The sequence below is a fragment of the Urocitellus parryii genome, chromosome Y (genome assembly GCF_045843805.1).
Source record: "Urocitellus parryii isolate mUroPar1 chromosome Y, mUroPar1.hap1, whole genome shotgun sequence".
Lineage (NCBI taxonomy): Eukaryota > Metazoa > Chordata > Mammalia > Rodentia > Sciuridae > Urocitellus > Urocitellus parryii.
Genome location: NC_135548.1, coordinates 1,776,734 through 1,790,038, shown reverse-complemented (window position 1 = coordinate 1,790,038; position 13,305 = coordinate 1,776,734).

Below are 13,305 nucleotides of genomic sequence, written 5' to 3'. Positions count from 1 at the left end.
TTATATGGTTTAATTTAAATTAGGTAAACAGCTTTTAATGATTGTTTTCAAAGGTGGTTAACAGATTTGTTTGCTTACTAATTTAAATTAGGTAAACAGCTTTTAATGATTGTTTTCAAAGGTGGTTAACAGATTTGTTTGCTTACTAATTTAAATTAGGTAAACAGCTGTTAAGGATTGCTTTTAAAGGTGGTTAACAGATCTGTTTGTTTACTTTCACCTTTTTACTCACCTCCAAGTTTCAGACGTTCCCCGTACAGGCCACCAAATGCGAATGTCTCGGTTTGGCACTGAATCAGGAGCCACTCACAGCTTTGTAGATTCAAACAGCAATTCTTTATTCCCGAACTCACACCGACCATATACAAACACGTTCTAGTCAAATCTCCAATAAGCCGCCGCCCCAAATCACCTACTCCACGAGGCTTTTTTCCAAATCCCATTTGAATCTCACGAGAACTCAAGGGGAACAAGCAGCAGAAACACCCTAATCCCAGCAGCAATAATCTTCAACCTCCAACTTCCCTAAAACCCGTATTGTCTCAGACCGGGAACGCCCTAAACTTGTCTTAAACAGGGAACGCCTTAAACTCAAGGAGTGGGAAACTTCCTCAAACCTGATCATCTCTAAACCCGGATCTGCCCTGGTCTTTGAGCAGGGTCACCTTTCTCAAACACACATGCAAGGTCACAGCAAATTTCCAAGGCAAGTCCATTTAACATGGGGTACGCTGGCAAGGAAATATCGATATGTCATTCTCACTTGGAAATGGCCCTCAGCACTGTCTTAGAGAATTGCTGTCTATTCTCTTGAACATCTTTCCTGCTATTCCTGTATAACTAATTGATTAATAAATTTGATCATATATGCTCAAATATGAGTCTTTGAATACATTAATGAGGATTTAAATGCAAAGAAATACCTACTTCACTGTACATATTAAAAATCAGGATCTATAAGAAATCAGGAGGTCATTTTAGTTAAGGGTTAGGATAGGGGAAGGGATGGGCTGCAACATTGCAGATGTGAGTGTGCTGTGGTCAGTTATGAGGTGTCCCTCCAAAGCTCCTATGGGTGATCATGCAAGAATAGTCAGAGATGAAATGATAAAATGACAATGCTGTAAACTAATAAATGGATTAATCCACTTGAATGGACTCACTGGGTGGTGACTGTAGGCAGGTGGGTATTGCTGGAGGAGGGGTTCCACCTGCTCACCTGTCCCTGGTGAGATGAGGTCTCTCTGCTTCCTGGTGCCCTATCCTGAGCTGCTCTCCTCCTCCAGGCCCATCTGCCATTTTGTTCTCCCTCCCCTTGGGCCAGAGCCATGGAATTGGCCAGCCACAGTTAGAACTTCTAAAACGCTGAGCCCAGATAAACTTTTCCTCCTCTAAAAGTAGTTCTAGTAAGACATTGCATCACCACAGTAAGACAGCTGAGTAAATTTACTGATGCAGTGAATTTTTTTAAATCAGATATCCCATGAGAGGCCAAGCTTCATGTCCAAACTGCTAAACAAAACAAAAAAATAAGAGAGAAAGAAGGTCACACTAGAGACTGAGAGAATGTAAAAAAATGCCCACCTGACAGGGATAAGGGAAGGATCCCCATTAGTTACAATCCTCCTAGTGTCAGATAATAATCAGATCATTATGTGTTTGAGCTGTAGGGTGGTGCCCCTGGGTGTTTGGGCTGAGGTTGAGAAATGTTCTGAACACCAACATTGAGAGAGAGTTCCTTCTGTCCTGAGATAAATATTCCCCATATTTCCCCGCACTGTGGTACTTAGTCATCAATGTGAGAGAGACAGGTGACATCTGACATGGGGTCAGGGCAGAAGGAGATCTCCAAGGAAAGTCCCCATTTGCAGACTTGAACACATCATTCACAGAGTCCAAGGACTGCAGAGGGTCTCATATGATCAAAGAACAACCATCAGAAGGTGCTGGCATATGTCATTGTCCCTTAGGAGGTGGAAAAAATGCTAATGAGCAGAAAAAGAACATTGTCCCTTTGAGGAAAGTCTCCCTTTAGGAAATGCCCCTTCCTAAGGCAGATTCCTTGGAGGACAAGGGAGGTGGGTGCTGCCAAACCTACAGGAGGACAGTCAGCTGAGACAGCTCCAGGGAGGTGACACGTGTGCATACAGGTGCCTGGTGACTTGGAAACTTCAGGCAAGATCAGGAAGTCTACCCTCTGCTTTCTCAGGGACACACATTTGAAACTATAGTAATTAAAAATATAATAATTTTTACAAGAATATTTTGGAATGGATGAGGGACTTCATTGGCTACATATCATAGAGGCCAACAGTCCTGCAGAATTATTTCAGATAAAATATTCTAGAAATGGATTTTCTTCATTTCAAGTATTTCAAGCACTCCATGCCAGAGAAGTCCTGATGACCCTGTGCGGGTGCACTATGTTCAAATGTGGAAAGATCTAAAGTGTCAGAATAGTCTTGAAAGAAGCAGAAAGGTGACCACCCAAATATAAAATGAACAATTCCCTGTATGTCCTCCGATTTATCACAACTCAGTCTTGGGATTGTGCAGGACTGTAATTTCAGGTAATCAAAGACTGAGGCAGAAGGATCACAAGGTCCAACCCCAGGAATATAGCAAGACCCATTTTCTAAATTAAAAAAAATAAAATAAAATATTTGGGGATGTAGTTCAGTTCTGGGACATCCTGTGCTCAATCCACAGTCCTATAAAAGCAAAACACAACATCAAAACACAGAATATACATACATGCATAGATATATGTACATATTTATTTATATTTACATACATAAATATACACATATAAATGAATGAATAAATGAATATATAATAAGTATATATTATATATATTTTAGAGAGAAAGAGAGAGAGCAAATCCAGAGATCATAAAATAATAGTGAGACAAATTCAAAGTGCTGAAATAGACAAAAGACTCTATGCAGCAACATTGTTCTTCAAAAAGTGGATCCCTGTTGGCTGAAAACGTCCCTAAGTTGATAAAAAGTAAATAAACAAGTCAGGAATTGAAACCTCAAGGGTTACATGGGTAGGGTCATCTGAGTCAGCCCCAGAGCAGCTCAACATGGGGATGGGAAAAGCCACAGGAAATGTGAACACTTAGAAGACTTGGGTGGTGGAGGGCTGAGAGCAGGCAGAGGAGAGCTTTGCCCAGAGGTGAAGGTCATTGGTCCCAAAGGTGCCCACTCAGAGGTCAGCCCTCAGGGCTGTGGGGGACAAGAGATGCTTTACAAAATGGCGCAGATGAACTGGATAGCTATTGGTAGAAAAACCAAATAGGACCCATATTTGTCACTCTGAACAAAACCTGTATCAAAATTGTTCAAATATGTAGGAATTAGACAAAAGACTTAAAAACTTCCAGAAGGAATCCCAGGTCATAAATCCAATGGACAGGTGTATTGTAGCTGCTGACAGAATCAAGACAGTTGTCCTTGGTGTAGATGCTATAGAAAGTGTCCTAATACTTTCAGAGTGATTGGCTGTGGTTGATCTAATGTGATTGTTGACCAAAGGATAATTCACCTGGATCACTTGAAAGAGCATGGATCTAAATAAAACAAAACAAAACAAAACAAAATCATTCATTGGCAAGAGGCTAGCATTTGTATGATCATTATCATTTTTTGTAATATCTTGTTAAATTTAAACTTGGACTTGTTTGAGAGATGCCTTGTTACCTTGTATTTGAGGTAGAGATACAATAATCTAATTTCATTAGGTCACAGGGTACCATCTTTGATTTTAGAAGTATCTGAGAGCATTCAACTAAAATGTTAGAGAAGTGACACAGGAACTTGAATAGATGTTTTGTTCTTTATCTTCCATTCAGCCATGGGGAGCAAAGAGGAAATAAATATTACTATCCTTGGAATCAATGACAGGCTTTGTGTGAGAGCCATACATAAAGGTCAATTATTTGGCCAAAATAAAGCTTTTCCAATATCCATAGAATTATGTAAAGAACAGGAGTTCTTAGAGAGCTCATCCCTGCCAACCAGGAATCACTGAGCAGACAGAAGATCTCAGGATGAAAACAATGGATTCATTGCCTGTCATGTCAAGTCACCAATGCTATATAAAGGGGTATCGAACTCCTTCTTTCCAGTACCCACCTCCCCTGAACTTCTGAAGACTGGAACACAGATCTCATCAAGATGAGGACCTTTCTGCTTGCTCTCGGATCAGCCTGATCTGTGTTCATCCCAGGTCGACCCAGCAGAGGTACCTGGATGGGCTGATGCAGGGGTTCTCTCTCTCTCTCTCTCTCTCTCTCTCTCTCTCTCTCTCTCTCTCTCTCTCTCTCTCTCTCTCTTCTCTCTTCCCACATTTCTCAATTTTATGTGACATGAGATTTTATGAACATCTCATCCCACATACATCTATATTCATGATATTAACCTTCCCTGTTCATGTAATTCAACTCTTTCTATGACTATCACATTCCTCTTTAAGTAAATAAATGTAAAAAAATTAATCTGCCAAAGTGTTATCTACTACTTACCATATATTTGCTGATATAGTTTAGTTGTTTGAGAGCCTCTCAATTCCATGCTTCTGTGCGAATCTGAGTTGTGACTTTATCCAATACAATTCTACCTTGTGGAGCGCAGACCTTGCATGGTGACCTCATGATTGGATTTAGTTTTTCTTCTGAGTTAAACCAGCTGCAATGGTTATGATAAATATGGATAAAAGAAGAACAAGAGGAGCCAGTAGCCATTTCCAGGGGATCTTTTCTTTGCATGTCACCGGGAACTGGCATCTGTCTTAGGAATGGGCATTTCCTAAAGGAAGATTCTGCTCCAAGGGACAATGTTCTTTTTCTGCTCATTAGCATATTATCCACCTCCTAAGGGACAATGACATATGCCAGTTCCTTCTGATGGTTGTTCTTTGATCATACGAGACCCTCTGCAGTCCTTGGACTCTGAGAATGATGTGTCCAAGTCTGCAAATGGAAACTTTCCTTGGTGATCTCCTTCTGCCCTGACCCCATGTCAGATGTCACCTGTCTCTCTCATTGATGACTAAGAACCCAGTTCTGGGAAATATGGGGAATATTTATCTCTGGACAGGAGGGACTCTCTCTCAATGTGGGTGTTCAGAACATTTCTCAACCTCAGCCCAAACACCCAGAGGCACCACCCTGCAGCTCAAACACATAATGATTCCATTATTATCTGACACTAGGAGGATTGTAACTAATGCGGATCCTTCCCCCATCCTTGTCAGGTGGGCATTTTCTTTACAATCTCTTAGTCTCTAGTGTGACCTTCTTTCTCTTTTTTTGTTTAGCAGTCTGGACATGAAGGGTGGCCTCTCATGGGATATCTGATTTTAAAAAAATCCCCTCATCAGTAAATTTACTCAGCTGTCTTACTGTGGTGATGCAATGCCTCATTAGAAATGTTTTTAGAAAAGTAAAAGTTTTATCTGGGCTCAGTGTTTTAGAAGTTCAAACTGTGGTTGCCAAATCCATGGCTCTGGCCCAAGGGAGGCAGAACAAAATGGTGGAAGGGCCTGGAGGAGGAGAACAGCTCAGGACAGGGCACCAGGAAGCAGAGAGAGCTCTGCTCACCAGGGACAGGATAGAAACCCTAAAGACACAGCCCAGGGACCCCCTCCTCCTGCAATACCCACCTGCCTAAAGGAGCACCCGGAGTCCATTCAAGTGGATTAATCCATTTATTAGTTTACAGCATTCACATCTTATCTTTTCATCTCTGACTATTCTTGCGTGATCTCACACAGGAGCTATGGAGGGACACCTCATGACTGACCACAGCACACTCACATCTGCGAAGTTGCAGCCCATCCCTTCCCCTATCCTCATCCTTAACTAAAATGACCTCCTGTTTTCTTATAGATCCTGATTTTAATAGGTACAGTGAAGTAGGTATTTCTGTGCATTTAAATCCTCATTAATGGATTCAAAGACTCATATTTGAGCATATAGGATCAAATTTATTAATCAATTAGTTATACAGGAATAGCAGGAAAGATATTCAAGAGAACAAACACAATTCTCTAAGACAGAGTTCGCTCCTTCCTAGAAATGATGAAATCATAATTTTAAACAGAGAGTCTTGTGTCGTCAGGCGGATGTTTCTGAAGGCCTTTATAACATGATGTTGCAAACATTCCTGATCTCATTAGGATCTGTAAATATTTTTTTTAAAAAATAAAGTATCACCAAGCTGATCTCATTGGGTAGTGTTTGAATGAAAAGGGAAAATCCACTCCTGGGTAGTGGAGTGCAGGACTGCTCACACACAGCTCTTCTCTCTGGACCTTGTCTCTTCATGTATGGATTCCACAGGGATCATTTTCATAGGAAAATCTACATTTCCAAGGTCACCCTTGCTTAGAGACTTTCTAAAGAGAATGTGAATGTGTGTAACAAATTATAAATTTTGTGCCTGAAGCAATGGTGCATGGTTGTGATCCCAGCGACTCAGCTGGCTAATGAATGGGGATCTCAAGTTCAAGGTGAGTTTCTGAATCTTGGATGAGGGGTCAGAATAAAGAATAAAATGGGATGGAGATGTAACTCCATATTTTTTTCTTCTTAATCACGTGATTTAAATGGTTTAATTTAAATTGGGTAAACAGCTGTTGAGGATTGTTTTAATATGTGAACAAAAAAGGAGGTTAACAGATCTGTGTGTTTACTTTCACCTTTCCTTTTTATTATATATAATAATTCTATTCATGATAATGTAAATTGTTCAGAAAATTGTTTTCTTTTAGTGCCTGCTGGAATGTTACATAATTTTTTCTTTAGCTATTATTGCCAGAATTCCTATCTTCATCCCAGTGCCGGTGAAGACAAAGATAAAACCAATCTACAGCTCCTGCAATACCTATCACTAAACTGCTTGCAGAACTTTCCTGGACTATGTATCACTTGTATGCACTGTGAACTATCTGTTGGTGCAGCGACTTTTGGTAGCGTTGGGGTATTTTTACTGATGGTGTCATCAGTGGTCCAATTTTTTCCAAAAGGAGCTGTGAATTGGCCTGGTGTATCCTCCTCCCTTCTGCTTGTGAAGGTTGTTCAGCTAAAATTTCTGGGCCATCAGAGGTGAGGCAAAGAACCTCACCCCCAACTGGTACAAAAGCCTGTCCACAGGTGTGGCTGCATGCTGGACTGGTAGTCAATGACAGGGAAGATCCAATTGCAATGGTATCAATCTAAGACAGGAGGCTGACGCCTTGAGGTCAGCTCATTCGATGACGGGTAAAGACCATGTGTAGTATTGGACAACCTAAGGCTGGCATGGTCCCTAAGCCACATGCTTGTTTAAACAGAGAGGGGGAGATGTTGAGAGCCACAGTCGAAGGGGCCCCAGCTGATTGGCTCACTGTGGCCCCAGCAAATTTTCAGCTGCCAGCTGATTGGCTCCTCGGCGGTGATGCTCATTGGGCTGTTTTCCCGCCCTTTCAGACCATGGAGAAGCTATTGGGGTATTCTTTTGGCTCCACCCACACAACCCAGCCAATCGGCCTCAAGAGCAGGAGGAGTGGGGGGTTGGGAGGCTCATGGGAAGCCAGTGGTGGATGTTGGGCTCTGAGGAAATTCCTGAAGAGCTCTGTGCTGTGGTGTGTGTGTTCTAAAAATAAAGTTCTTTCCTGCTTGACAAGTGGCTTGTGAATTGTGCCCAGCCAGACTGCGGCAATTCATATTTTCATCAGGAGTGCTATGAATTTGTTTATTGTTGTTTGTAGGATGACTAGTTTTGCAATATTAATTCTGCCTCCAAGAACATGAAATGTTCTTCTTCTATGGTTTTCTTCAATTTCTATCTTCAATGTTCTGTGAATTTCCTTGTAGGGCTCTTTTAACTTCTTGTTTAGATAATATCCAAGAATATATTTTTTGAGATTATTGTGTTTGGAATGGTTTTCCAAATTTCTTTGCCTGCTGAATTAACTGTATAGGCAATCAATTGGTTTATATGTGTTGATCTTGTATCTTGCTTCTTTGATAAATTCATTTATAATCTCTAGAATAATTCTGGTGCAGGTTTTCATTTTGTGAATATGATAATAGTATCAGCAATTTCAGAGAGTTGGCCTTCTCTTTTTTTGTTTTCTGTATCCTTCAATTTCCTTTTCTTGTCTGATCACTTTGGCTAATGTTTCAAGGACTATATGTATTAAGATGGTGACAGAAGGCACACTTAAATTGTTCCTGAAATATGAAGAAATTCTTTAGTTTTTCTCCATTTAGTACTATATTGACTTTAGGTTTGTCATAAATGGCCATTATGTGGTTGATATAAGCTCCTTTAATTAATAGGGAGACTCTAAGCAAGTTAGTGATGTTCTGCCTCAAAATAAAATATGAAAAGGGCTGGGGTTGGGGAACAGTGATTTAGCTCCCCTCGTTTAGTTCCCTAGCATCAAAAATAAGAATAAAATGATATTAATAAAACCTATGCCCACCCCAAAGCATTTAGAAATATGTAGCGTAATATCCCCCAAATGAAACCAGCCATATAATTAAAGGTTAACTTCTCCCGACCAAGTGACTTACCCAAGGGATAGAAGATGATGTAGCTATCTGATAATCAATCTATTTCATTAAGCACTTTTTCAGAGAGAAAATGAAGTTCCTGATGGAGGCTGAATTGAGTTCCCTGTCTGACAATTTCTAGACTGAAATCTGTCCAACAGGACCAGGGTCCTCAGTGGGTAATTAAGCCAAAATGAGGTGCTTGGTATTTGGACCACTTCATATGGATTATGTCCATGTTAAAAGAGGAAATGTGAACTTCGAAGGATCAACATGGATATTGGAGAAGAGAGAGAATACCAAGTGATCCCAGGACAAGATGGTGGCCATCTGCCAATCCAGGAGGGCACCTTAGATGGAGCCAGATCTACCCACTTACTGTAAGGACCACCATCAGATGCATTACCACTGTCTGTGATCCATGAAAAAAACACTGACTCTCACCATCACATTTGCATTTAATTAACAGCACTAGTTGATGCCTACATGAAGTTCACCAAGCTTCTTTTTGGTAATGGAGAGTTTTATATTAGAATGCTCATACCCTTCAATCCCTTCTTCATCATCCATGGTGAGGAATGTAAGGGATGAGTTAGTGGCCAGGGCTGCCATGCCAAAGCCCCATGCTGCTATATCACAGGGCAGAATTTATCTCCCCAGAGACGTGAGGGCTGACATATGGGTACTAATCATCTTCACCTCTGGGCAGAAGGAACTTCTCTTAATCTTCTGAGCCTTCTAGCAACCAAATTTTCTATGAGTGCAACTTTCTTTTGGATTCTCCCCATTCCTCTGAGGAACAGTCCACGTGAATAACTGAGTTGATCTTACCATTGGAGCCCTTCCAGTTTCAGATTTTCTGTTGATAGGAGCCCTCTTTTTGGTTTCCTGTACTCAGAGCACTCTGCTCTTGCACCTAGGTTTCCAAATCCCTGGGGACCTATCTGTAGGTATTGGAAGCTGCCTGGCTGATCATTAGCATTATGTCCACATATAAGGGACTTTTACTTTATTTCAGCATCTTCTGATAATGGTCTGTGATCAAAGGAGACCTCTACAGTGATTAGACTTGGAAAAGGATCTGCCCAAGTCTGCAACTGGAATCTTCACTCAATGCTCTTTTTCTGCCTTGACCCCATATCTGATTTCCCCTTTCCTGTGCATAATGATGACTAAGAACCACTGTCCTGGGAAATGTGGTCCAGATCTCTGATCTTCCCCCCCACTCCAGTCTCTCTCTCTCTCTCTCTCTCTCTCTCTCTCTCTCTCTCTCTCTCTCTCTCTCTCTCTCTCCCCCTCTCTCCCTCTCTCCCTCTCTCCCTCTCTCCCTCTATCTCCCTCTCCTATAATCTTCTCTGTCTTTCTTTCATAATATATATCAACACAGGGAACAGGACGAACTCTCTCTAAACCTGATCATTGAGGACATTTCTGAAATTCGCTCCCAACCCCTGCAATACATTCATGCAGCTGAACCACAGAAGATTTGAATATTGTCTGATATTGTATAAAGGAACATTTTTCAGGCCAAACAGACTCTTCACCCTCATTCATGTAAGAAGAGACATTTTATTGCAATTTGTAAGTCTATGATTTCCTATTTTCTATTTCTTTTTTCTTTTTTAAGCACAGTCTTCATACACAGTCTGGTCTCTTAAGTTTATCTGATCAAAAAAAAATTTCTGTTGCATCATAAAAGAACACTTTTAATAAGGTTTTTTTGCCATTGGCAATACAAAGATTTTATGAGTAAAATTTTAGAGGAGGAGAATTTTTAGTTGTGGTTCATGGATTTAGAGGTTCAGTCCATGGACTGCTGACTTCATTGGCTCTGGCCCAATGGGAGACAGAACAAAATGGCGGAAGGGGCTAGAGGAGAAGAATAACTCAGGACAGGGCATAAGGAAACAGAAAGAGCTCTGCTCACAAGGGTCAGGATACAAACCTCAAAGGGGTTTGAACATAGTGTACCCCCACATGGTCATCTGGACCTATCCTATGTGAAGTTCTTGAAATACATGGAGGGTAGAATCTTTTTCTATAAAGTTTGGTCTGAACTAATTCTGCAGGACTCGTGACTTCTATAATATATAGCCCGTGATGTCCTTACTCATTCCAAATTTTTCTTGTAGAAGTTATTTTATTTTATTTTTTTACTTAGTTTAGTTTCAAATGTGTATCCCTGAGAAATCAGAGGGTAGGCTTCAATCCTCTTTGTTCGGTTCCTTTAAACACCTGAATAAAACCACCCACAGGCTGTGCCCATGGATCCTGAGGTCTGCTGAACGTGCATTCAGAGACCAGAGACTTCATGTCTAGCTGTGGATGATTCCTGCCCTGGTCTGTGTTTCCTGGATTCACAGCCCCTGATCTTGCTTGAGGTTTCCAAGTCCCCAGGCACCTGTCTGCACACGTGTCACCTGCCTGGAGCTGTCTCAGCTGACTCTCCTCCTGAAGGTTTGTCAACACCCACCTCCCTTCTCCTCCAAGGCATCTGTCTTAGGAAGGGGCAACTCCTAAAGGAAGATTCTCCTCAAAGGGACAATGTTCTTTTTCTTCTCATGAGCATTTTGTCCACCTCCTAAGGAACAATGACATATGCCAGCACCTTCTGATGGTTGTTCTTTAATCATATGAGACCCTCTGCAGTCTTTGGACTCTGTGAATGATGTGTCCAAGTCTGTAAATGGGGACTTTCATTGGTGATCTCCTTCTACCCTGGCCCCATATCAGATGTCACCTGTCTCTCTCACATTGATGACTGAGAACCCAGTTCTGGGAAATATGGGGAATATTTATCTCAGGACAGAAGGAACTCTCTCTCTCTCAATGTTGGTGTTCAGAACATTTCTCAACCTCAGACCAAACACCCTGGGGCACCACCCTGCAGCTCAAACACATAATGATCTGAATTATTATCTGACACTAGGAGGATTGTAACTAATGGGGATCCTGCCCTCATCCCTGTCAGGTGGGCATTTTCTTTACATTCTCCCAGTCTCTCCTGTGACTTTCCTTTCTCTTTTTTGTTTAGCAGTCTGGACACGAAGCCTGGCCTCTCATGGGATATCTGATTAAAAAATAATATTCACCACATCAGTAAATTTACTCAGCTGTCTTACTGTGGTGATGCAATGTCTTACTAGAACTGTTTTTAGAGGAGGAAAAGTTTATCTGGGCTCAGTGTTTTAGAAGTTCAAACTGTGGTTGGCCAATTCCATGGCTCTGGCCCAAGGGGAGTCAGAACAAATGGCGGCAGGGCCTGGAGGAGGAGAGCAGCTCAGGACAGGGCACCAGGGAACAGAGAGAGCTCTGCTCACCAGGGACAGGATAGAGACCCCAAAGGCACAGCCCAGGGACCCCCTCCTTCAGCAATACCCACCTGCCTAGAATCAGCACCCAGGGAGTCCATTCAAGTGGATTAATCCATTTATTAAGTTACAGCATTCACATTTTATCATTTCATCTCTGACTATTCTTGCATGAACTCACACAGGAGCTTTGGAGGGACACCTCATAACTGACCACATCACACTGACATCTGCAATGTTGCATCCCATCCCTTTTCCTATCCTCATGTGAAGTCAGCCATCACGCAATCCTCCTTAACTAAAATGACCTCCTGTTTACTTATAGATCCTGATTGTTAATAAGTACAGTGAAGTAGGTATTTCTGTGCACTTAAATCTTTATTAAATTATTCAAAGACTCATATTTGAGCATAGAAGATCAAATCTATTAATCAGTTAGCAACAAGAATAGCAGGAGAGATATTAAAGGGAACAGATAGCAAATATCTAAGACAGTTTGCTCCATCTCAGAAATGATGAAATCATAAATTTTAAAGAGAGAGTCTTTTGTCTACATGCAGATGATTCTGAAGTCTTCATAATCATGCAGATGATGTTGCAAACATTCCTGATCTCATTAGGATCTGTCAATATTTAAAAGAAAAAAATTTAAAATAACTCAAAGCTGATCTCAGTTGCATGATATTGGGTAATGTTTCAATGAAAAGGAAAAATCCACTCCTGGGTAGTCGAGTGCACTACTCACACAGCTCACACACAGCTCTTCACTCTGGACCTTGTCTATTCATGTATGGATTATACAGGGAGCATTTCATTGGAAATTCTACATTTCCAAAGTTGCCCTTGCTTTGAGAGCTTCTAAGGGGCATGTGCATGTGTGCAACAAATTAAAAATTTTGTGCCTGGAACAATGGTGCATACTTATAATGCCAGTGACTTAGTTGGGTTTAGGATGAGGATCTGAAATTCAAGGTAGTTTCTGAATCTTAGATGCTGTTTCAGAATACAGAATAAAATGGGATGGAGATGTAACTCACGTATAGGGAATCGCTGGGTTTGACCTCTAGTTTCCCACCTCCAAAAACTCTAAGTCTTTGAGAAATCTCTGCCAGGGTCATTGGAGATTTTCCATTGCAGGGTAGTTCATTCACATTGGATTTCCCCAGTGTTCAGATTATTCCCTTCTCCATGGCTTCCAAGAAATCTCCCACTCTCTGTCAACTCAAGAACCCCACTCTGAAAACTAAAGGAGTGATGTTTGATCCATGTTTTAAACACATATAGTCATCTCAATACCCTGAAGGAGGGACCATTTCACTCCTTGAAACATTTGCAAACTCTCCTAAGAGGGAGAAAAATACCTAATAAAACAAAATGTCAGAAAGTACAAACCTCAAGTGTCTGCTCATCAAGGAAGGTTCTTAGACATCAGGACACAGAACAGTTATC